The sequence below is a fragment of the Apium graveolens genome, chromosome 4 (assembly GCF_009905375.1).
Source record: "Apium graveolens cultivar Ventura chromosome 4, ASM990537v1, whole genome shotgun sequence".
In the NCBI taxonomy this organism is placed as follows: Eukaryota; Viridiplantae; Streptophyta; class Magnoliopsida; order Apiales; family Apiaceae; genus Apium; species Apium graveolens.
Genome location: NC_133650.1, coordinates 114640022 through 114666964, shown reverse-complemented (window position 1 = coordinate 114666964; position 26943 = coordinate 114640022). Strand labels below are relative to the sequence as shown.

At 38.0% G+C, this 26943-nt stretch overlaps 1 non-coding gene and 1 pseudogene across 1 annotated transcript; both read right to left on the bottom strand.

Annotated features, from left to right (window-relative positions):
• Positions 1-466: 466 nt before the first annotated feature.
• Positions 467-573, bottom strand: LOC141723051 (small nucleolar RNA R71). Its single transcript, XR_012576044.1, has one exon. It is a non-coding gene; the product is annotated as a small nucleolar RNA R71 (small nucleolar RNA).
• Positions 574-11931: 11358 nt separating this feature from the next.
• Positions 11932-20317, bottom strand: LOC141718886 (uncharacterized; annotated as a pseudogene).
• Positions 20318-26943: the final 6626 nt, after the last annotated feature.

Sequence of the window (26943 nt, the reverse complement as noted above, 5' to 3'; positions counted from 1 at the left end):
TGAGGAAGAAGTTGTAGTAGCTAAGGAAGTAGTGGAAAAAGCATAGGAGAAAGTTGAAGAAGAAGCTATTATTGTAATGGGTGAACCACCAGCGAATCCAAAGGCTTTGATGGATTACTCTCAACCTAATATCGATGATATTCAGTCTAGAATTGTCAGACAAGCCATCGCGGCTAACACTTTTGAAATTAAGGCTAGCACGATTCAGATGATACAAAATTCAGTTCAATTTGGGGGTTCTCCTATAGAAGATCCCAACATGCACATCAGAGATTTCATCAAGATCTACGACACCTTCAAGTTCAATGGAGTTTCTGAAGATGCTATTAAGCTAAGGCTTTTCCTGTTTTCTCTGAGGGATAAGGCTAAGAGCTGGTTACATTTTCTACCACCAGGTTCTATCACAAAATGGGAAGAACTCGCTTAAAAGTTCCTTACTAAGTTCTTTCCTATGGAGAAAACAACTGCAATCAGGAATGCTCTTACTCAGTTTGCGCATCAGTCTGGAGAGTCTTTGTGTGAGGCTTGGGAGAGGTATAAGGAGATGCTTAGAAAGTGTCCTCATCATGGGATTCCTGACTGGATGATCATTAACTGCTTCTATAATGGTCTGGGTGCTACTTTTAGACCCATACTTGATACAACATCAGGAGGAGCCTTGTGGGCTAAAAGCTACGATTAAGCTTATGAATTGATTGAACTGATGGCTGTTAATGAATACCAGAATCCTTCTCAGAGACTAACTTAAGGTAAGGTAGCAGGAATTCTGGAGGTAGATGCAGCTACTGCTATAGCTGGTCAGCTTAAGGCTTTGACGATGAAGGTGGATTCTTTGGCTAATTATGGAGTTAATTAGATCACTAGTGTCTGTGAGTTTTGTGCGGGTGCCCATGAGAAGGAGCAGTGTGCTATTTCTAGTGAATCAGCTCAGTTCGTGAACAACTTTCAGAGATCACAACAGCCAGTTCCAGCCACTTATCATCCTAACTTCAGTTGAAGCAATTCTCAGAATGCGGTTCAACAGCCTTATCGGCAGTATCCAGCAAAGCAGTACAACCCTCCTAGTTTTCAGCAACCGCAATACACATCAAGGCAACAACTCCAGCTGCAGCAGTCTAATGAAAAATCTGAATTGGAGGAGTTGAGGGTCATGTGCAAAAGCCAAGCGGTTTCTATTAAGACCTTGGAGAATCAAATTGGGCAGATTGCCAATGCCTTGTTGAATCGTCAACCTGGGACACTTTCTAGTGACACTGAAGTCCAAGGCAAGAAGGAAGTTAAAGAGCAGGCTAAGGCAATCACATTAAGGTCTGGGAAGGTTGCAACCCCCGAAAAATCTCAAGTTTCGGAAGATGAAGCTATGGCTGAGGAAGAAGGACAAAATGAAATAGAAGTGGAACCAAGGAAGACTATTGTGGAACATACTCCTCCTGAGGGTAATACAGGGGAGAAACGGATTTATCCTCCACCTCCTTTTCCTAAGAGGCTGCAGAAGAAAAAGGTGGATAAGCAGTTTGAGAAGTTTCTGGAGGTGTTCAAGAAACTTCATATCAACATACCTTTCACTGAAGCTCTTGAACAAATGTCTAGTTATACGAAGTTTATGAAAGGTATTCTTTCTCGGAAAGTGAAGCTTGATGACTTAGAGACTGTTGTTCTCACGGAGGACTGCAGTGTCGTGCTGCAACAAAAGTTGCCTCCGAAGCTTAAAGATACGGGAAGCTTCACTATTCCTTGCACTATCGAAAACTTGTCGTTCGACAAGTGTTTATGTGATTTGGGAGGTAGCACCAATCTGATGCCTTTGTATGTCTTCAAGAAGTTGGATTTACCTGATCCAAAGCCTACTTATATGTCCTTGCAGTTGTCCAATCGCTCTATTATATATCCACGAGGCATTGTGGATGATGTATTGGTCAAGGTGGACAAACTCATCTTTCATGCTGATTTTGTAATTCTTGATTTCGAGGAGGATAAGAAGATTCCCATTGGGAAGACCTTTCTTGGCTACGGGTCGCACCTTGATAGATGTGCAGAAGGGTGAGCTTACCATGCAAGTGCTGGATCATGATGTGACTTTTAATGTGTTCAATGCCATTAAATTCCCTACTAAAAATGAGGAGTGTTTAAAGGTGGAGTTGGTCGATTCTGTGGTTACTTCAGAACTTGATCACTTGCTAAGGTCTGATGCCTTAGAAAAGGCCTTGTTGGGGAATTCAGATAGTGAAGATGACGAAGGTGATGAGGAGTTGCAATATCTGAATGCTTCTCCCTAGAAGCGAAGGCTAGATATGCCTTTTGAATCTCTTGGAATGGAGGAGCCGAATAAATCTCTAAAGTGCCTCAAGCCATCTATTGAGGAAGCTCCTACATTTGAGCTTAAACCATTCCTGACCACTTAAGGTATGTGTTTTTAGGTGATGCATCTACCTTGCATGTTATTATTGCATCTGACCTTTCAGGTAGTGATGAGGAAAAACTCTTGAGAATTCTGAGAGGGTTCAAATCAACAATTGGATGGACTAAAGCAGATATCAAGGGAATCAGCACTTCTTATTGTATGCATAAAATTCTGCTTGAGGAAGGTAGCAAGCCTACTGTTGAGCAACAAAGAAGGCTTAATCTGATAATGAAAGAAGTTGTGAAGAAGGAAATTCTTAAATGGCTAGATGCAGGGATCATCTATCCCATTTCTGACAGTTCTTGGTTGAGTCCAGTTAAGTGTGTGCCAAAGAAATGAGGCATCACGGTTGTTTCTAATGAGAAGAATGAGCTCATTCCTACTCGAACAGTCACGGGGTGGAGAGTTTGCATGGACTACAGGAAGCTGAACAAGGCTACAAGGAAGGATCACTTCCCTCTTCCTTTTATTGATCAGATGCTTGACAGGTTGGTTGGGCATGAGTACTATTGTCTTCTGGATGGCTATTCGGGTTATAATCATATTTGTATTGCTCTAGAGGATCAGGAAAGTCTACTTTCACTTGTCCATTCGGTACGTTTTCCTTCAAAAGAGTTTCTTTTGGGTTGTGTGGTGCACCTGCCACATTTTAGAGATGCACGATGGTTATCTTCCCTGACATGATTGGTCAGAATGTGGAGGTGTTTATGGATGATTTCTCTGTGTTCGGTGATTCTTTTGGCGAGTGCTTGCAGAATCTTGGCGCCGTTCTTAAAAGGTGTGTTGAGACCAATCTAGTTCTTAATTGGGAGAAATGTCACTTTATGGTGCAACATGGCATTATTCTTGGGCACAAGGTCTCTAGTTGGGTCTCGAGGTGGACAAGGCCAAGGTGGGGGTCATTGAGAACCTTCCTCCACCAATTTCTGTTAAGGGAGTCCGCAGCTTTCTTGGTCATGCAGGTTTTTATAGGCGGTTCATCAAGGACTTTTCAAAAATTTCTAAACCCTTGTGCAATCTTCTAGAGAAAGATGTCCCGTTCAAGTTTGATGACGAGTGCCTAACTACTTTTGAGTTCTTAAAGAAGAGTTTGATAACGACACCTGTCATAACTACACCTGATTGGAATGAGCCTTTTGAGATCATGTGCGATGCTAGTGACTATGTAGTTGGAGCAGTTCTTGGACAGAGAAAGAACAATATATTTTATGTGGTCTACTATGCTAATAAGACCCACAATGATGCTCAATTGAATTACAAAACTACTGAGAAAGAACTTTTGGCCATTGTTTACGGTTTTGAGAAGTTTCGATCTTATTTGCTTAGGATGAAGGTGACATTTTTTACTGATCACGTTGATATTCGCTATCTCGTCTCGAAGAAGAACTCGAAGCCTAGATTGATTCGATGGGTTCTTTTATTTTAGGAATTTGAGTAAGAGATCAAGGACACAAAGGGTACTGAGAATCAAGTCGCTGATCATCTCTCTCTTTTGGAAGATCCAAGTGCAACTTCGCAGGATAAGACATTGATAAATGAGTCTTTTCCCGATAAGCAGTTATTTGGGGTGCAAGAAGAAGAACCGTGGTTTTCGGACATTGTGAACTACCTTGTGAGCAATATTATGCCTCCAGACTTGTCTTCTGCTCAAAGGAAGAAGTTTCTTCATGAGGTGAAGTGGTACATGTGGGATGAGCCATTTTTGTTTATGCAAGGACCTGACCAAATTATCAGGAGATGTATTTCGTACAGCGAAATGGGGGGGGGATCTTGCGAGACTTTCATTCGACTGTTTATAGAGGCCACTATGGTGGAGAGAAGACATCAGCTCGTATCCTTCAAGTGGGATTTTTCTGGCCTACATTGTTTAAGGATGCGCATCAGTTTGTTTTGAAGTGTGATTGATGTCAGCGTGTGGGTAATATGTCCAAGAGGGATGAGATGCCTCTTAATGTGCTTCTCGAGGTTGAGGTCTTTGATGTTTGGGGAATTGACTTCATGGGCCATTTGTCTCATCTTGAAATAATCAGTATATCTTGTTACCGGTTGATTATGTGTCAAAATGGGTTGAAGTCAAGGCTTTTCCGACAAATGATTTGAAGGTAGTGCTTAATTTTATTCATAAGCATATATTCACAATATTTGGGACTCCAAGAGTCATAATCAGTGATGAGTGATCGCAATTATGCAATCGCAAGTTCACTGCTATGATGCAGCGGTATAATGTGAATCATCGCATTGCTACAACCTACCATCCTCAGAATAATGGTCAAGCTGAGGTGTCTAATAGAGAGATCAAGCATATTCTAGAGAAAGTTGTGTGTCCATCAAGGAAGGATTGGTCTTTGAAGCTGGATGAAGCTGTTTGGACATATAGAACAACATACAAGACTCCGCTAGGCATATCACCATTCCAGTTGGTTTATGGTAAAGGTTGTCATTTGCTTGTGGAGCTCGAGCATAATGCGTATTGGGCTTTGAAGAAGTTGAACCTTGATTTGGATGCAGCTGGTAAGAAGAGAATGCTTCAATTGAATGAACTCGATGAGTTTCTGCTTCAAGCTTATGAGAATAACAAAATGTATAAGGAGAAAGTCAAGAGGTGGCACGATAGGGGTCTAGTGCTCAAATCATTTGTGTCGGGGCAGCAAGTTCTCTTGTTCAACTCTCGTCTCCGTCCTTCTCCTGGAAAATTGAAGTCGAGATGATCCGGGCCTTTCATAATCAAAACTTTATTTTCGCATGGAGCTGTGGAGATTTTTGAGAATGATCCAGACCAAACGTTCAAAGTGAATGGACAAAGGTTGAAGCATTACTATGTGTACATGGCAAACCGTGAGGTGGTTAGTGTCGTTTTGTTGTCCACTTGATATCGAGATTCTACGTCAAGCTAACGACGTAAATCAAGCGCTTCTTGGGAGGCAACCCAATTTTGTTGTACATCAGTAGATAGAGAAAGAAGAAAACAAGGAGAAAAACATAAAAAAAATCAGAAAAACAAAAAAAAATCAGTGCCAACTACAGTAGCACAGCACGCCCGTGCTGATAAGCGGGGCGACCGCGCTGATTTCCCAGAAACTGTGCGTGCCCGTGCTGCCTGACGGGGCGGCCGCGCTGGGTTGGCAGAAGTACGGCGCGCCCACGCCAAGGTAGCACGCGAGCTGGGTCCCTGGTTCTAAAAAAAATAAAAGCAGAAAAACATGAATTAAAGACAAAATCAGTTCCTACCCGAATTTTACCCTCCCATATCCCATAATTCCCTCTCCAAATCAATTTCCATCACCCCATTATTCCCATAATCTATTCCCACTTCTTTTCCATAACTAATTATCACCAAATTCCTATATATACACACACTTATAACAAACTCTTCCATCACTTCTCAAATTCTCAAAAAAACAAATCTCTCTTACACGCTTCTATTCTCTCAAGCTTATTCCCTTCCAATGGCACCCAAAAGACAAACGAGTGTGGGTGGTGTGAGGCCTAGGTTTTCAACTCCCGAGGCTGAGGCGGAGTATACGAGGCTGCTTTCGAAGCCTATAGCCAAGGAGCGCGGTTTTCTGCCATCAGGGAAATATGGTAAGTTGTTGGAGATGATCTTGGAGATGGGCTGGGTTGCTTTTTGCAAGGCACCCGCTGCTGTGCCCATGAGTGTGGTTCGTGAGTTTTACGCGAATGCAAAGGCGGAGAAGAACAAATTTACTATGGTGAGGGGGTTGACGGTGGAGTATAGTGCTGAGGCGATTCGGCGGGTGATTGAGCAACCCGAGAAGAGGCTAGGACAGGAGAATTGAAATGAGAAGACGGGGGATGATTTTAACTTGGATTTGATTGTTGCTACCTTGTGTGTGCCTGAGACTCATTGGAAGTTAAAGAGGGGCACGAACGAGTATGCCACTTTCCCTGCCTCGTGCATGAATAGGTTTGCACGTACATGGAATTCTTTTATTTTTGCCAACATCATGCCATCTTCTCACGTGCATGATGTTACGGTGGAGCGTGCACGGTTGTTATGGGGGATTCTTCAGGGAGACTATATGGATCTCGGGATGGTGATTCAATCAAGGTATTCTGAGGTTCTTGCGAGGGAGTACTACGGGTTCTATACCCTATACGTCCATTGTGACGAAGCTATATATGTCGGTTGGAGTTCATTGGTCCGCACACGAGCAGCTGCAGCTCCCGAGTGCCCCGATTGATAGTTCGACGTTGTTAAGTATGCAGGAGTGGTACGGTGGTAAGCCCGATCCTAAAGGGCTTGGTTATTCTTATGACCGTCTGCTAGGTAGAAGGCTAGCTCCTCAGGCAGCTCCTCAGGCATATGCTGGTGGCATGGCTCAGGCGAGCAGAGCAGCTTGGAGAGCAGAGTTGGGTGAGGAGGCCGGTCCTTCAGGGTCGCAGCAGCAGCAGCAGGAGGAAGCACAGGGAACTGCTGGTTTGAGTTCAGCGCAGTATAGGTGCTTGATGAGGAGAATGGATGCGATGCATGGCATCCATAGTCGGTTTGCACAAGTTCTTACCCAGGCATTGGGGACTGCATTCAGATCCACGGGAGTTGACATCCAGTGGCCATTATTCGGTGAGGACTTTGTTTATCCGCCTCCAGACACTCCTGACACACCACCCATTGAGGGTGATGATCCTGATTCTGAGTAGGTATGCCCGATTCCTTACTCTTAGCTTCACTGAGGACATTGAATATTTGAAGTTTGGAGGTAGTAGTTAAGGATTATATGTTTATGTGTGTCTCATATAGTTGCATATTCATGCTAGTTTAGTTCATATAGTTGCATATTTGCCATGTAGTAGTTTTTTTATTTTGCAAGATAGTTTGTTGCATATAGTTCATGCATTTGCTTTATAACATGATTCCTTAAGTTTGCTTTTCTGATTGATTTGTGATGTTGATGCTAGTGTAGTGATGTCGTGTTTAGTGATGTCTAATCTTATCGAGTTGATTTTTATGCTAGAAATAATTGTAATTAACTAAGTCTTATAGGTTGCTTGAGGGCTAGATCATGGTCATGGTTTATTTGTTTGTCGAGGTTTAATCACTTGTTTATATTTAGGATTTAGGATATTCTCTTAATGATAAAATAACATGGATATTTAAAAATTGGAGAAAAAAATTGGATTTCATTGCTAGTTGTTATGGCTAGGTGTCAAATGGCTAGTGGCCGGCTCATTTTATATGAGTAGTCTAGGGTTGAACGAGATGGAGCGAAACACACTCGTTCAGAAATTATGTGGAAAAAAAATTGAAAAAAAAGAAAAAAGAAAGAAAAAATGTGTTTATGCATAATTGATCATGAGTGGGCTCTTTAGTACTCGAGTTGTTAAGTTCTTAGGGGACTTTGTGCCTAGTGACCTAAGACTTTTATAGTTTGGGATCCACTAACCTAACGCTCATTACATGGATATTATTGTATAAGTCATTTGGGGACCTCACTCATTGCACAGTCAAATAAGCATATTTGTGTTATTTATGTGTTGCGAATAAAAGCATGAATCCATGTAAAACTTTTATTCTATTTATATACTTGTGATTGCCTTGATGAGTAGTGAGTCATGATTATTGATCTAGTTGCGATAGTATATCTGTAAGCATTTGCACACACGCATGTTTCTGGCTTGTAAGTTGATTTGCGGGATTTGATTGATCTTTGTGTGAATAACTGCATTTATTGAGATGTTGCTTGTTGATTGGTTTAGTTAATCTGAGGGGATCGTTGCATTCGTATAGTTTGCATTCATGCATTTTTTTTCTTGTTTCTTTGAGTCTGTTTATGCTTGAGGACGTTCAAATTTGGGGGTGTGTTAAGTGGTATTTATGTCCACTTAGAATGCTCTATAAAGGCTTGATTTGATGTTCTGTACTCGAGTTATTTGTGTATTTGATGTGTTTTGTAGTGTTTTTGCATTTCAGGCATAAATAAAAGACTCAGGAGATTTAGCATTGTTTTGGTGTTAAATTGGTGTTAGGATGGTGTTCAAGAAGATTGCTCGTGAAAAGGCCAACTCAAACCAGCAAGAAAATAAAAAGTAGAACTTTTTCCAGAATGTTAGCGCGACCGCGCTGTACTAGCGTGCGGCCGCGCCAGGTTTGCAGTGAGTCAGGGCGCCCGCGCTGGTGAAGCGCGCGGCCGCGCTAGGTCGGAATCACAAAATCCTGATTCTACTATAATTTTGATCTGCTGGACTTCTAATCTGCATGGGCTACTATATAATAAAAACTTATGATCGTTTTTGATAACGAGACATACCGGAGCTAAGGAGAAGGCGTAAGAAGACCGTAGAGCACAATTCAACCAACGCGGAGATGATCTAGTTTATTCTTGTGATTCTTTGTTTTAAGTTATAATCTTGGATGCTAGTTTTCTTATTTGTTGAACCTATACTCTTGTGTAACGTACTTGTTTTATTATTTATTCAGTATAAAGACTATGTTTATTATACCATGCTTTCATCGAAACCCACGTTGATGATGAGTCCGATTATGGGCTAATCGTTATCGTGGGGTTCTAACGGATTTACTTATGGATTTCTTTAACTAATGTGTTTCGATGCCTTAGTATGTGGTGATTGTATGATATCCTAGTATTGGTTGTGCTTATTCATCTTATGAGCGTCGCAAACTTATAAGATATCGTGTTAATCTCTAATAAAGTTAAAGTGAATTTAGAGGTTTAGAACTTGTCATGCTAGCATATGTTCATGTATTGGTTATACATGATTCGTAGGTAATTTTAACATCTTACTTGCCCTATGTAATCATGATAGATAACTTGCGTATTAAACAATTATGTTGTGAAATTCTATAGACAAATAGGGTCACAATATAATTGGTGTCTATTCAGTTTCTATCTCTTTTGTGGATGTCTGGTAGTAGGGTATTCATACAACGAAAGTTGGCGTTTACTAGTTTCGTTTTATCTGAATAGTGTCATCACCATTGCATGCTAAGGTTAAGAATGGAAAGGCTATTGAATGAAGTATTTGATGAAGTTAGAATCCCATGTTTGTGTCATATAGTAAAACAATCCTCTTTAATCTCTTAGTTAATGTTCTTTAGTATAATCTCTTAGTTAATTGTAGTTATAAACAATCTCAATTTGTGACCATCTTAGCATTGAATAATAACCATAATATTGTTGCATAAGTACATTTATTAAAATTAACCTAAACCGGTCTCTGTGTGAACGAACTATAATTAATTCTATATTACTTGCGATCATATATATTTTCGTGAATATTAGCGCGTGTTTTCGTCCTAACACAAAAAAAAAAGATTAAACCAAATTAATGTACCTACCTCAACAATTCCTGATATAAATACTAAATAACATCATTGTTATATGACCTGGTAATGTTTCGAGAGGGCAAATGAGATGATGACAGGAACACTTCTGGCCTTAAAATAGAGAAAGGATAAAAGTAAATACAAAGTCAATGCACGAAGGGAGATTGAAATTAAAAATCGATTATCGAAGATGATGACATACCTCATTTGTACATTAAAATCCTTCTACACCGTCAACAAACACAAAAGAGAAACAAACTTGTTTCCTTGCAGAGAAGAAAAAAATTGGTTTGCTTAATCTGTTCAGCGATGATAATCAATGAATGGATTTTGAATTTTAAATTGTGGCGATTGTAACATAGATGCACTTATTGAGGAAGTTATCAAACTGGTTTGCTAAAATCACGTTTACTGGTTGTTGATGGAGGAATTTGGTAGCAATAAAATTCGAGGTTCGTAACTGAAAACAAGATCTGTGACGGTGGTTCTTCGTCGGAAAATGTGAGCAGTGTTTGGTGGTTGTGATGAATTGGGGGCTGATATTGCTTAGGGTTGGTGGCGGCTCCTTAAGGCTCTCACTTCCGACCCCTTACAATTTGCCTACGTATCCCTATTTATAGGGAATCAAGACAACGTAGTTCTTGGGGAACAAGAAACCTAATGAGCTTAGATTTCTCATCCCCAGGTGCAGTAGGAAACCCACTGGAAACCGTGTTCTACTAGATTTAGGAATGTCCGCCGATGAGGCCCAACCATTAAGGCCCAAGGCTCGTCCGCGGTTTCAAGACTTCGCAGATAAGGCATCTCCCCGGCCGAGGATAACCCTCCACTACCAGCTGTTTCTCTAGTCCACGGAAGCAGGTATAGCCGTGATTCACCCCAAATGTTGGACGCATCCTTGTCCCCCGGATAAGGAGCCCCTACTAAATTACAGGACAAGTGATCCCAAGCTTTTGGGTGCAAAGTGCGGGATACTCCGAGGTCTCCCAACGAGAACACCCATTGACTATAGAGACAGAGCTCCCAAAGCACACACCAAAGTTTTCCCCACATCTCCAATGAGGACACTCATTCACTACAAGAGGAGGCCTTACGTCCAGGCATACCCCTGGAGGTCTCTGATCACGGACACCGCCTTCCTGTGGTTGCATTACAGGAAGGATTTATTCAATAGAGTACCTGCAAAAAATATGTTAGTAACAATCTTCCATTGTCCTCCTGAAGTATTCAAAGAGTCCATCCAAGTAGCATGTCAAAGTTGCATTTTCTGCCAAGTAGAATCTAAGGGTGCACCCAAACATTTCTCTATGTTGGCGTCATCCTGTGTCATCAGCCTTTGATATTTTCTTTTGTCATTCTAAATTATAGGGTGCGCCCTAACTTATTCAACGGTTAGGGCTCGCCTTAACCACCTCCATGGAAATCCAATGTGTGAATCTGCTAAAGTAATCATGTCCGTGGAATCCGTCCAAGAAATCTGTCAATCAAACATCTATGGTTCGCCCTAACTTGTCCAAAGGTAAGGTTTTGCCCTGGCCTGTCCAAGGATTTTGTCGCGTGCCAACCTGTCCAAGAGTTTTGGCTCGTGCCAAGCTGTCCAAGGGGTTTGGCTCGTACCAAGCTGTCCAAGGGATTTGACTCGTGTCAAGCTGTCCAAGGTTTGGGCTCGCCCTAACTTTTCCAAGGTTTGGGCTCCCCTAACTTTTCCAAGGTTTGGGCTCGCCCTAACTCGTTCAAGGTTTGGGCTCGCCCTAACTCGTTCAAGGTTTGGACTCGCCGTAACTCGTTCAAGGTTTGGACTCGTCCTAACTTGTTCAAGATTTGGGCTCGCCCTAACTTTTTAAAGGGAAACTCATTTCCTTGGCCGTCCTTCTTTATCGTCCGTGAAAATCCATTTTCTTGACATCCGTCTAAATTGAATTATATTAACCTGATTTTGATCCGGATATCTCTTATATCAAATTTTGGATATAACATTAGTAACTGAACTTTTTTCATTATATCAAACAGGTTGATCCAACTCTTATGGATAGTATTGTAAACTACAGTTAAAATGCATCGTAGTATTTCTTAATTTGGGTTGATCCATCCCGAAAATGGATGCTCCATGTATTATTTTTCTGGACCAAAAAGGGGACAGTTTGTAAGTTAGTTGTATAATAAAGGTTGGATAATTATTGTAATTTGGAAAATTTAATGCTAACAAACATTAGAAATATATTGAATATTGATATTAATTGATTAAGATCCATGATTCCATATGGATACTGCGAAAAACTCATCTCCAATATGAGAGGGACTGTTTACCCCAGTAATAAAGCCAGTCCAGTGAGACGTTGTAAAGAATGAGACTATTATAAAACACAATTGAAACTTATTCACAGAATATAAAACATGAGACTATTTACCTAAAAATAATCAATGATACACCAAAGCTATTTCCCATTTGCTTAATCTTTGTCTAGATTTTCGGCAGCACAGAGTAGGCATACATGATTGATGTGCCTGAACTTGATTGCCAACTGATCTGGTTAGGCAGTTCATACAATGGCGTCTAATCTATCAAAGCTTCCTCAACTTAACCAAATGGATTTGGCTGAGCAGAACCTGCAAGGGCATCTGACCTTTTAATGCTTCCCATGACACAAAAATACAGTCATGCAATGAAAGTGCTGAAAACTTGGACCCACAGAGATAACAATCATCATAACCAATAGTTGAAAGATGACTTAGTGTGGCAGCACAAAATTGTGAGGGATCTTCTAATGGATCAATGGTTTTGTTGGTCAACACCCTCTGTACACACATGTCAATCAGGCTTCTTAATTCATCTTGTTTGCTTGGAGGAGCTTTAGATAGGAGGAGTTCAAGCATCTTCTTAGTATAAGCAAAATTTTGCACATCCATATTCCTTTTAATAGCAGTGCGGATGCAGTTTATGACTTTATTCGATGTTTTGTTAGAATAGGTAACAAACCCAGGTGGACGAGCTAATCTTGCCATTTCATCCTTGGCGCTGATGCACTAGGACCTTGGACTTTTTGTAACCACCCAATTTCCTGATTTCAGATTTAGTGATTAGCAACAGGAAATCAAGCAACACAGTGATGTTTGATGTAGAGGGCACTTGACCCTTACATGTAAGTATCAATGAAAAACCTACAAGCTTTAAAAAATGTGCTACTATAATTTGTTTTATAAAATTACCTTACACTAAACCAAAATTGTACCCGGCGTATCTCGCTCAATATTTTGAATATTCTTTTACAGGTAAAATTCAGAAAAACTGGAGCAACCACAAAAAGTAAATATTTTCTCAAGTCAATCCAAGGCAACAAGAAATTACTCAATTCAAATTTTGAAAAAACAAATAAATTTGTAGGCCATCGGGGTTTATTTTCTGACTAGGCAATCGCTTTTGAGTGGTAATTTTTTAGCTGATAGCCATGACCAGGTAGCTATTCAACTTTGCATCCCGAACTTTAGTCAATTTAAAATTTATTAGACTTTTAAATTACTAGCAGTTAAATTACATGCCACCATTTAAGTGCACTTGCATCTTACACCCTTAATCCATTATCCATTAAACATAATAAGCACCACTTTGTACCACTTGTAAGCTTCATTTTCAAAGCTAAAATTACATTTGATCAAGGCAATGCTTATTTTTTTATAATAAAAAATGTACCAGGGGTGCAATATGCATACATGCTGAAATGTTGGCTATTGGTTGCAGCTTCTCGAAATTTAATGTAGGGTGCAAGTTGGCTGAGATTGAGCGTCTATCCTAGTGGTAAGGTCAAGAATTTGATTCCTCACTCTCCCTCCCAAATACAATATATATATATATATATATATTAAGTTAGTAAAAAAGGTGCAAGTTCACTCAAAGTCCAAAGATGTAATATGTTCCAGCAAAAAAAAGATGTAATATGTATATACCCAACAACCAAAGGGCTCTACAGTTACAGAGCAGAAAGTTAAATCTGCAGTAACTTTACAGTCCCCAACTTCGATTCCAAACTAGATCTATCCTACAATTTTTGGAGCAGGATAGAGCCAACGAGTTTTACAGGAAATTCCTTACCAAAATTCAATTTGCTCTGTTTAGTATTAAAAACTGCGCATGCACTTTCACTTTAACAGAATAATCTTTAAATTCAAGTTAGAACAAGGAACAAAATAATTAGAAATCCTAAGTTCATAAGCCCACCAATACCTGAAGAATAGTAACTGCGGCCTTGTACTGGGCACAAATAGTGGCTGGTGCCTTGATGTCAGCTCCACGAGATTGATCCTTTGCCAATGCAAGAAGACCTTCATCAAAGCAGGATAAAGCATCTGAAAGTTGATTTTGCTCAATATGGACGAGTCCAGTCTTAAAAAAAATGAAGCAGCTGCCCACGAGGAACCTGAGATGACAGTAAAATGACAGGGCTAGAAATTAAGGCTGGAAGCTTAAAATGATATAGTACTAGTCTACATAGTAGATATAATACAATTACCTGCCCCACACAGTGATTTCAGAGAGGGTGGGGCTGCAGGCTTGCTTTAATTACAAGAACCAGGACCTTCAAGAGAGCTAAGGTCAAGGGGTTGACTGGAGATTTTCTGTTGAGCCTAAACCAGTTGCACGCCAGAATGTTGTCCCATATATTATGCTACCTGAGCCTGTTGCATGCCAGAAGGTTGTCCCGCAGATTGTGGTGGTACACCACCATCTGAAAGCCCCAAGGACATAGTAGGATGTGGAGCTGCTTGTGACAGGCTACCATCTGATAGACCAGCATCAGCAACTGATGCATTATTCTGGTTACGTGGAACTTTATTGCTATAAAACCCTTTAGAATTTTAATCTATTCTTGATAGGAAAGTACCAGAAGGCAGCAGTGATGCAGCAACCTGGAGGGATGGTATTGTATTCTAGAAGAAATCCTCTGGGATGGGTCCAGCTGCAACTCCAGGTCCCTTGAGCATGGGAATATTCTGTGGTATAGGTGCAGCCTGTGTCACTGAGTCAGTTCCAGATGGTACGATTGGGCAGAAACTGAAGGAACTGACGGGGTTCCGACCTTAGTAGGAACAGCTTGAGGATTTCAAAGGCTAAAATCTGGTTGTGCACCAGTTAACGACTTAGTCCTCACTGATGGGTCAATAGCCTCGCTGAGTTTAAACTGTTCTGTAGCTTCTTTTATCTTATCAAGTAAACGGTAGCAGAAGAAACTGCTGTCTCTCAAATTTTTATGCGTAGTTTTTTAGACTTGGAAGTACTGTCCTCATCGTTGCTGCCACCATCACCAGCAGTACCATACAACAACTTTTTAAATTCTTCACCGGATTTAGCCTTCTCATCAACAACATATGGTGAACCTGAAGACTGAGTAAGGGTTTCTAGACCCATCACTCGACCTTGGAATCACCAACAGGCAACCACTAGTCCTATTAGATGTCATCTGTCGAAGTAACTGCTGGAGTTTGTAGTCCATTTGCCCTATTTTCAGTGCCTTCAGGCTTAAAAACTTTAATCAAGCTATCTTTCCTCACCTCAACAATAGTACCCCTACCGACCTTTAATCAACCCAATGTAAACTCCAATTCGGCCCGTTACAATAGAAGGGATGCTCCCATCGTCAGTTCTAATGTTATGTATGGCGTCACCTCGGCTGCCAACTCCCACTGTGGTATGCGTCACCTCAGCTGCCAACTCCCTCTGTGGTATATCCTTAAGATTGGTGGGCGTGTTGATCTCCCAATTCCCTCCACCCCATTCAGGTCCTTTAGGAACCATGCTTTCAGCAGCAAAGTTGGAAAAAATGCCTCGAGTCCATCCAGTAGACCGGACTATTAAGATCCTTTAGCAGTATCGCGTCAACTCCGAGTCAGTGCCTTCTTCTTCCAATTTTTGAGCAAGACGCTGTATCACACTTGGATTTAGGTGGCAGATAAACAGGTCTAGCATGCTCTCAAAGTCACCAATAACTTCAAAAGTTGCACTGTCAAACTGTCCATACCTCCGGTTGAAATTAATAAACATGAAAGCTTGACCAATTAAAACAAACACATGGCTATTGATAAAAAAGAAACATACAATCAAAGGGCCTTGACTTTAATAGCTTTCACATATGAAATATGTATACTAATATAGAGAAAAAATAAGAAATTAAAGTGTATATACTAAGATTTCATATCACAAAGGGTTACAACAGTGTTAACCTCAGATTAGCAATCTATGCTTTTCAAAGTGTCTCCCAGTATAAGGTGTGTTGAACAGAAGAACCTACTGTAAACTAATGCTGGGACAAATGTGTGTCTGTGTGTGTACTAAGCTGTAATCAACATGACTATTCAGTGGATCAGTGTTATGTTACCTCATTCTATTAGGATATGTTACCTCACTCTATTAGGATGCATAACAATCTACGGACATCACATTAGCACACAAGTAAGCGTGTCATCTCGTCTCAAAATGATAGGTTAAAATAAATATTTATAGAACTATAATATATCATATCCTGTAGGCTGTAAGTAACTTCATGTATTAAAGAAAAATTATGCAGGTAACCAGCAAGGATAAGTAGTTGACACTCCTTTTGAAATATAAATACAATACGGGATATTCTCGTTAGTACCCTTCTACTTTTGACTTTTTCAAATGGTACCATTTCTTGTTTTTGACTTGGCAGTGACCCCCTTGTACTTTAAGTTTCACATAGGTTATGCCATATTGTTAAGCAAACATAAAATCGACGTTAAAAATATAAGTAAATGACTACATTGGCCATTTGAACTTCTAATTTACTACATTTAGAAACATCATCAATTTTTATTTTTATTTTGACAGATAAACATCATCAAAATATTTGAACAAAAGCATAGTTCAGAACTTCAGAAAATATTCGAAAGGATATTCTCAATGATACAATTGTCCTATTAACTCTTCCAACTAATGCCAATACTCTTTTGACTTATGCTTGCGAGTTGCGATGCCCTTATATTTTAATGTTTGACTATGGGGTAACGGAAAGGCATAATGTGTATATGAAACTTAAAGTAAAAGGGTACCACTCAAGGTTAAAAACAAAAATGACACCAAACGAAAAAGTCAAAAGTAAAAAAAACTATAGAAAATACCCCATACAATAATAATTACCAATTAGTTCCAGCATGTAAAAGAACCTACATATTTGGAACTTTCTAAAAACAACTTTTACATAAATATTTTCCATTCTTCTATCAAAAAATTAATACATTTTTAGAAATAGAAAATATTTTAAGTGGAGCAATTTTTAGAACATCCTAAAAATGTCAGTGAGTTTATGCAATGTTTTATTGCTACCTCGAGTTCATATAAATTTGGACCGACGGCTAAAACATATAATAACACATTCCGAGTTCTACATTAAAGCATGTACAGATGTACTTAATTTTATGAAACTAAGTATTTGAAGACTATTATATGATGCATCTAAGAACGCTATCACATAAGGAGACCGCAGTTTTTAAAAGGAATCGTTTTATTTTAAAATATCGTTAACGTTTCAAAATCCTCCTGCAAAACCGAGCTTTTTGTCTGGTGAATGGAAAACTGGATCTCCTCATATAGAATGTGAACCGGAAGATGTGATTTAAGCATAAGAACTATCATGCAGCCTAAATAGAGTTTAGGGGTACAGCAACTAAAGCATTAAAAGTGAAAATTATATTTAAAATGCGCAGATCAGCCTTTTTCGTTGAACAAGGTTACTAGATATATGCAAGGGTTCTAATCGAGGATCTCAATTTGAAAGTGACACTGCCAGGAGGGTTTCTGACTTTGAGTTTTCTGAATATTTGATTGTTTTTGTTGTGTTCTGATTTATATGTGCAGAATTGGAAGGATAACAGCTAGGATATAGAGACAATCAGAGAATATAGAGAGATTCAGAAAGAAACAGAGAGATAATAGAAGAAATATAGATCAGAGATAGACAATCAGAGACAAACTTGTAACAGAAGATAGAGTTTTAGAGTAAGAAACCCTAGAGAGAGAAAGTAGTTACAGAGAGAGAAAGAGGTTGGTGGCAAATGCCTTTTCCATATATTCAACATATTGAAACACAGGTCTCTTTACAAGTATTTATAGACACTACTGACATATAACTAACTAACAGTAAAAGACACTTCTACCTAAGTAGCCAGACACCAGCATATGTTCAATACAAGACACAGTACTTACTAGCACACTACTAGCACATTACTACTGTACTACTTATATACTAATAGACAGTAATGCAACCCAATCCTGACAGACACGAAAATAGGTCCTATGATCAACTTAAAAGAGAAATATGGACATTTATAGCTATGTCTGTTCCACTGTGTTAGTTAGAAGCATACTTGTAACTTGATACATGCATATCCTAACTGGCGAAATTGGTGGAAGTTGGAACAAATGAGAGGTTGGAGGGCACTGTGGATAATCTCTTGAACGAAGGAACTCATCCTTTAGAACAGACAATGCAGTAGAAAAACGACGAACTTTGATTGCATAAGTCCCCCGCAACACCTAAGTTAAGTATTTACTTGTTATATAGGAAGTAAAAACTGTTAAAAAATTAGTAAAAAATTCGATAAATTACATCTTTAAGAACTCACCAGGGTAAATTGTGGACCTGATTGGTGACACGAAAAGATCTCCACAAACAGGAGAGCCAGTGGAAAGAATATCAAGAGATCATGGTGTAATGTGCAAGCTGCAAACCTTCAAGACAAATATATAATTGTCAGGTGTCAAAATCATTCAAGCAGACGAAAAAATGGACTATAGATAGAATTCTGATTGTATCACACAAATTAAAGCATTGGAAGGAGAACCTTGATGTTATTTGGTATAATGTTTCTGACAGGTCAAGCTTCTGTTCAAAATATTGTTGCATGGTTGCGAAACCAATAAGAAGAGGTTCAAGAAGCCCAACAAGGAAACTTTTTATCTCAATTCCCTTTATTTATGAAGCAACCTGCCCCACCCAGTTACAGTAAATGTACATAAAATTAGTCAATGTTGCCATGTTGGCACTAATACATAAAATTAGCAATGAGTTGTACATATTGGTATTCACTGATAAACTAATATTAGAACTATGTTAAGGCTGAAATTAAGTGAACTTGTACTGGTCGAGTTTTTCGAGAAAGAGGTACAGGGGTTTAAACATTCATAAACCACTCAAAAGTCCAAATTCCATGTAAAGCCTCAGTTAACATGAACAATTGTGATATATCATATATGTAATGGAAAGCAAAATGTACTAAGTAATGAAAAAATTACAATAAACTTAAAATATAGATAGTGTAAAAATATTATCAGTCATATTTCAAATTAATTATCTAGATTAACCTCACTGTGAGTTGTAAAGCTGCGTGAATAGGTACATATACACACAAAAGACTAACATTAAAACAAAAAGAAATACCAAGAGAAAACCTATTTCAATCGTAAGCCAGCAACTTACTATGAATGCATCCGGATTCAAGAAACAAATGAACCCTTAATACATCAAGAGAAATCATATCACAGGTAAGTGAAAGAATCAAAGAACCAAATGGTTACAGGCAATTACCTGACATGGGCTCCAGTTGATGGTAACGATCGGTCAAGGCAAGCAAGCTATGCGGCGGGATTAATAGGTAGATGGCATGGCACCTTTGTAGCGTCTGACCTGGATTAAATTGTCTCAGAATATTATGTGGATTAAATTTTCTCATCAATACATTATTTCACCTGCCCAATATTGGGCTATTAATAATAAAATAGATAGATAGAATTGGCACATGAGACTCATGATCAGCTCTATAGGATATTTAGAAACAGATACAATCCTCGAATAAAATCTATTGAGCCTCATATTCAGGCACGAAGAAGCTACTGCAAACTTTACCCTTCAAATTTAGTGATGTACTTGGGCATAAAGAAGCCACTGTATTCTAAATAATAGCAGTTTACCTGTCTAATCTTTAGGCAAGAATGCTTGTTTGACAATAAACGCAATCACATCAGAACCTTACTAAGAGATGACTCATATGACATAAATCACAAGGACCAATCCTTGGCACACAGACGAAATCATTTACTTTATGTTAAATACCTCAAGGCATCAAATTCCTAAAACTTGAAACGAGGGAATAAAACTTGCAATTAGGGGATAAAACATGCAATGGACTATGTTAGCAAGAGAACATATATATTACCTAGAAGAGTGCCTGACGACCCACAGTAAGGCCGATTACTATTTTTCTGATCCCTAAAGCGCGGCCCCTAAATCGCGACCTCAAAAAAACCCTGCTAAAACAATACACGCACACAGAAATTTCACCTTGGTTTGATGGATATTGATAATTGATAAACATAATCAAGTTTCTCGGCACCCCACACAAACCCCTATAGCACTGAGTCGTCCCTGAGTAAAAAATAAGCCCAAATTCAATTGCGGGACTATCATGAATTAAAGATAGATACCAGCTTACAACATGCGGTAAACATCTCTTCATTAATATTTTTATATTATTCAAAATTATAATATTTATTACAAATATATTATATATATATATATTATATATAAGATGAATATGGGAGAGAAGGCATCATATAAAATTGTATTTCATTCAAGTGTGTATCTTACAAGATGAGACTTGAGTCCTATTTATAGGCTCACTAGAACATAAGTAGAGAAATCCAAAGATCAAATACATGAACATAGGTAGAGAAATCCAAAGGCCAAATACATGAACTTGAAAAGTCAAAAGTCAAGAGTTATGACTTTGAAAAGTCAAGAGGTTGTTCTAGAGTATTCTAGAAACATCCATATTCTAACACTCCCCCTTGGATGTCCAATTTTCAATAATTGTGCCTCGTTAAAACCTTTCTAGGAAAAAACCCATTGGGAAAAAAATCCTAGTAAAGGAAAAGAGTACATCGATTTTGAAAATTTTATTTCAAGTTCTTAAGTCGACACATGTCAATCTTATGTACCAAACTTTCAAAAACTGATGGGGGTAGCGACTTCGTTAATAGATCTGCAAGGTTGTCTCTTGAGCGTATCTGTTGGACTTCAATTTCTCCATTTTCTTGAAGTTCGTGTGTGAAGAAAAACTTGGGCGAGATATGTTTAGTATTACCGCCTTTGATATAACCTTTCTTTAGCTGCTCGATGCATGCTGCATTATCTTCGAACACTACTGTTGGTGTCATGTCATGATGCATGCCACATGACTCCCGAATGTGCTGACATATTGATCTCAACCAGACACATTCTCGACTAGCTTCATGGATTGTAAGAATCTCTGCATGATTAGAAGAGGTAGCAACTAGAGATTGTTTTACAGATCGCCATGAGATGGTTGTATCCCCATAAGTGAACAAATAACCTGTCTGTGATCGAGCTTTATCTGGATCAGATAAATATCCTGCATCTGCATAACCCGTTAGCACTGCTTTGGATTTATTAGAATAAAATAAACCCATATCAGTTGTGCCTCGAAGGTACCGAAAAATATGTTTAACACCATACCAGTGCCTCCAAGTTGGGGCGTTACTGTGTCTTGCTAATAGATTCACAGAAAATGTTATATCGGGTCGTGTATTATTAGCAAGATACATAAGCGCGCCTATAGCACTGAGATATGGTACTTCAGGACCGAGTATCTCTTCATTTTCCTCCTTTGGTCGGAACACGTCCTTTTTCTTATCAAGTGATCGAACAACCATTGGAGAGTTAAATGGATGTGATTTGTCCATGTAAAACCGTTTCAAGATCTTTTCTGTGTATGATGATTGATGCACAAAAATTCCATTTGGAAGATGTTTATTTTGTAATCCAAGGCAAAGATTTGTTCTCCCAAGATCTTTCATTTCAAATTCTGCTTTTAAGTAATCAACTGTTTTCTGGAGCTCTTCAGGAGTTCCGATGATATTCAAATCATCAACATACACGGCCACTATAGAAAATGAAGATTTTATTTTCTTTATAAAAATACATGGACAAATAGGGTCATTCTTGTAATTTCCTTTAGTAAATATTCGCTTAACCTCTTATACCACATTCGACCAGATTGCTTTAATCCATATATGGATCTTTGTAACTTAATAGAATAAAGATCACGAGAGTATAATTTAGATGCTTCAGGCAATTGAAATCCTTCAGGAATCCTCATATAAAATATCTTTCTCAAGGGAACCATACAAGTATGCTGTCACAACATCCATTAATCGCATTTCTAATTTTTCACTAACTGTTAGGCTAATAAGATAACGAAAAGTTGTAGCATCCATTACAGGGGAATATGTTTCCTCATAATCTATGCCTAGTCTTTGTGAAAATCCTTGAGCAACTAAACATGTTTTATATCTCACAATTTCATTTTTATCGTTTCTTTTTCGCACAAATACCTATTTATAACCAACGAGTTTAGTCCCTTCAGGGGTTCGGACTACAGGTCCAAAAACTTCATGCTTGTTAAGTGAGCTCAATTCCTTTTCAATTGCTTCTTTCCATTTTGGCCAATCTTCCCTACGTCGACATTCTTCGACAGATTTTGGTTCTAGATCCCCGTCTTCCATCATTATATCAAGCGCTACGTTATATGCAAAATTTTCATCGATGATGATGTTATTTCGGTTCCATTTCTTTCCCGTGACAACATAATTTATAGAGATCTCTTATATTTCAATATTTTCAGGTACCTGGTCCTCTTCTAGGGTTTGGTTATTCATGTCACGGGTCTCTTCTGGGGTCTCTCCTTGAGATTTTATTTCATCTATTTGGGCATCATCATATTTTGCTCCTTTTCTTTTCCGAGGATTTTTATCTTTGGAACCGATTGGTCTACCTCGCTTCATGCGAGGTCTTGACTCATTTGCCTTGATAATTTGTCCTTCTGGGACTTCAATTTTTGCAGGAGCATTTGCAGCTGGTATGTGTGACTTAGTCACTCTATTGATATCATTGAATGCATCAGGCAATTGATTTGATATGCCTTGTAAATGGATTAGTCTTTGAACTTCTAGTTCATATTGGTTTGTACGAGGATAAAAAATGTTCAATGTTGGTGCATTCTATGTAATTTCTTTCTCCAGCTGCTTATTTTCTCCCCCTGATTTAGGGAAAATTTTAATCTCTCCCCCTAATTTTGGAAAAATATTTTCATCAAAATGACAATCTGCAAATCTTGCAGTAAATATATCACCTGTCATTGGTTCAAGATATTTGATTATTGAGGGAGATTCATAACCAATATATATTCCCAATTTTCTTTGAGGACCCATCTTTGTGCGTTGTGGTGGGGCAATTGGGACATATACAGCACACCCAAATGTTCTAAGATGGGAAATATTAGGCTCTCTTCCGGAGGCCAATTGCAAGGGAGAGAATTTGTGATAGCTTGTAGGTCTGATGCGTATAAGTGCTGCTGCATGTAAAATGGCATGTCCCCAGACTGTAACTGGGAGGTTTGTTTTCATAATTAATGGTCTAGCAATCAATTGGAGTCTTTTAATAAATGATTCTGCAAGACCATTTTGTGTATGAACATGAGCTACAGGATGTTCAACACGTATCCCAATTGATGCACAAAACTCATTAAAAGCTTTTGATGTGAATTCTCCGGTATTATCCAATCGAATTGTTCCAATATTATAATCCGGAAATTGTGCCCTTAATCGGATTGTTTGCGCAAGTAGTCTCGCAAACGCCAGGTTACGAGATGACAATAAGCACACATGTGACCACCTTGTTGATGCATCGATTAATACCATAAAATATTTAAATGGTCCATATGATGGGTGAATGGGCCCACATATATCACCCTGTATTCTTTCTAAAAATTTAGGAGATTCTGTTCCAATTTTTGCTAAGGAGGGTCTGATAATCAATTTTCCTTGAGAACAAGCAGCACAAGAGAATTCATTAGATTGAAAAATCTTCTGGTTTTTCAATGGAAGCCCGTGTGAATTCTCAATAATTTTTCGCATCATAATTGATCCAGGATGCCCTAGCCGATCATGCCATATAACAAAATTATTTTTGTCAGTAAACTTCTGGTTTACTGTGGCATTTACCTCAATATTTCGAATATTGGTATAGTATAATCCGGAAGAAAAGGCTGGTAATTCTTCTATAACACATTTACTACCTGAAGTGATGCTTGTAATATAAAGAAATTCTTTATCCCCTTTATTCACCGTTTCAACGTGATATCCATTTATGCGAATATCTTTGAAACTTAATAAATTTCTTTGTGACTTTGGGGAGAACAACGCATCATTTATAATAAATTTTGTTCCTTCGGGTAGTAATATAGTAGCTCTTCCGGAGCCTTCGATCAATTTTATACTCCCAGAAATTGTGCATACATTGCCTTCATATTTATTTAAAGAGGTGAAATATTTTTCATTTTTAAGTATAGTGTGGGTCGTTGCGCTATCTACAAGACAAATATCTTCCTCTTTTGTTATATGCCCAATGCGAGAATGTAAAATTTCCATATTGCTTCAATAATAGATAAATATATAATTAGTAAGGATAATCATAAAGAGATACAATCATATGCATGCGAATGTAAAATAAAGCAAATAAGTACATCAAGCATTTTGTTTATCATCTAGGGTAGTGATGCCATCAGGAGTCTCATAAAAATCAGCGGTATCCAAATAAGTCATTGTTAGGAGATTGTCTGCATGTTCATTATCTTTGAAAACTAAATTTGCTTCAACATTCTTGCCTTTGTCCTTCAGGGACGCTTGATAAAGATCAGCTAGGTGTTTTGGCGTACGGCAGGTACGTGACCAATGGCCTTTCATTCCACATCTGTAACATTCATTTTCAACAATCCCCTTTCTTTTATCAATGTTTTTCTCCAACTTCTGGTTCGGATTAGATTTATCATGCTTGAAAATAGGGTAATTTGGATTTGAGATCCACGACCACAGGTTTCTTGTCCATGAGCAAAACTACGTCCACGTCCACGATTACCACCTCGTCCATGCCCGCCACCTCGTCCACGCCCATAATTGTATATTGCCGCATTCGCTTCAGGGAATGGGCGAGATCCTGTGGGGCGAGACTCATGATTCTTCATCAAAAACTTATTATTTTGTTCAGCAACAAGAAGACAAGAAATCAAATCTGAATATTTTGTAAAACCTTTTTCACGATATTGTTGCTCGAGGAGTACATTTGAGGCATGAAAGGTTGAGTAAGTTTTTTCCAACATATCTGCATCAGTAATATTCTCTCCGCACAGTTTTAATTGAGAACTTATTTTAAAAAGTGCGGAGTTATATTCACTGACGGTTTTGAAATCTTGCAGCCTCAAATGCATCCAATCATAACGAGCTTTTGGAAGAATCATAGTCTTTTGATGATCATACCTATCTTTTAAATTTTTTCACAATTCAAGTGGATTTTTCACTGTAAGGTATTCACTTTTAAGCCCTTCGTGGAGATGGCGGCGAAGAAAAATCATAGCCTTTGTGCGGTTTGATTCAGATTCTTGATTTCCATTTTCGATGGTGTCCCCAAGGCCTTGTGCAGCTAAATGGATTTCGATATCTAAAATCCATGATAAATAATTCTTTCCGGTGATATCAAGAGCCTCAAATTCAAGTTTGGTGAAATTTGACATATTTGAAAACGCTGGTATAAGCAGAAGTCAAGATGAAACACGAGAGAGCACTGTGATAAAATATGAAGCTATAATATTCAAAAGAACTTGCACACTTCAAGAACCGGAAGACCCAACTGGAAGAGAAACTTGATCGTGCTGATAACGTATTACAAATATATTGTATATATTATATATAAGATGAATATGGGAGAGAAGACATCATATAAAATTGTATTTCATTCAAGTGTGTATCTTACAAGATGAGACTTGAGTCCTATTTATAGGCTCACTAGAACATAGGTAGAGAAATCCAAAGGCCAAATACATGAACATAGGTAGAGAAATCCAAAGGCTAAATACATGAACTTGAAAAGCCAAAAGTCAAGAGTTATGACTTTGGAAAGTCAAGAGGTTGTTCTAGAGTATTCTAGAGACATCCATATTCTAACAATATTATTATTATTATTATTATCTTATTAATATATTTATAAATGATAATATAAATATCTGTTGTTGGCGGGATTCGAGCCTAAATCTTGGATAGTGTATAAATATAATATAAATATTTGTTGTCCGTGGGGTTCGAACCTATGAGGTTTAATATCGTATAAATAATAATATAAATATTTATTATTGGCGGAGTTCGAACCAGGTAGTTTGAATATTATATATTTTTTGGGTATTTCAATCTAACGGTCCTGATCACTTGATTAAAAAGATCCGACGGTAATAAATGGGGATAACGAAACCAACCAAACCAAATTATACATCATTCCATTTATTATAGTATACTAGCTCAAAACCCATGCGTTGCACGGATTATTTTTAATATTAAATATTTTTTTTGAATTTAATTTGAAGTAAAAATTTTAAGTTATGAAAGCTCTTTATTTGAAATTTTAATAATATGATTTGATAATACTTATTAAGATACAAATAGGTGTATAAGTTAGTGATACTATAGTTTTAAAAATAATGTAATGATTGAAATAACTATTTTTATTAATATTTATATGTGTGTTTACGAAAGATTATTATATTTAATTAAAAGGTAAATTTTAGTTTAGATCAATAGTATACGAATTGTCTTAACCGACCAAATCCAACTAACTATATTCAGATTTATGTTAGTTTAATATGTTTAAACCCCAATCAATAAAATTTTATGTGTCAATAACAAAAAAATTATGTTAGCTGGAGACCCGTTATATCAACCAAATCCAGCTAATTATACTTACTATTTTGTTTAATTTTATTTTAACCCGGGGTGATTATTATTTTATTCTAGATCGAATGGATAACATGTACTTCTTCCATCCCACTGGATTCTTTACATTGGGGGACGGAGGATCGACACACATTTTAAAACTCCCGTAAAACATGGTTCTCCTGATATTTTTGAATATTTTTTTCTTTTAAATAAAAATATGATGTTTAAACTTTTATACAGAAAAAAAAATTCTACAAAAATATTATAAAACTATAGTTTATAGAAGTATTAAAATACGTGTCAAGTATGAGTAAAAAGTACATAAAGAATCCGGTGGGAAATAGGGAGTATTATTTTATTTTAGTTTGATGACATTATATCGACCCCATTAAT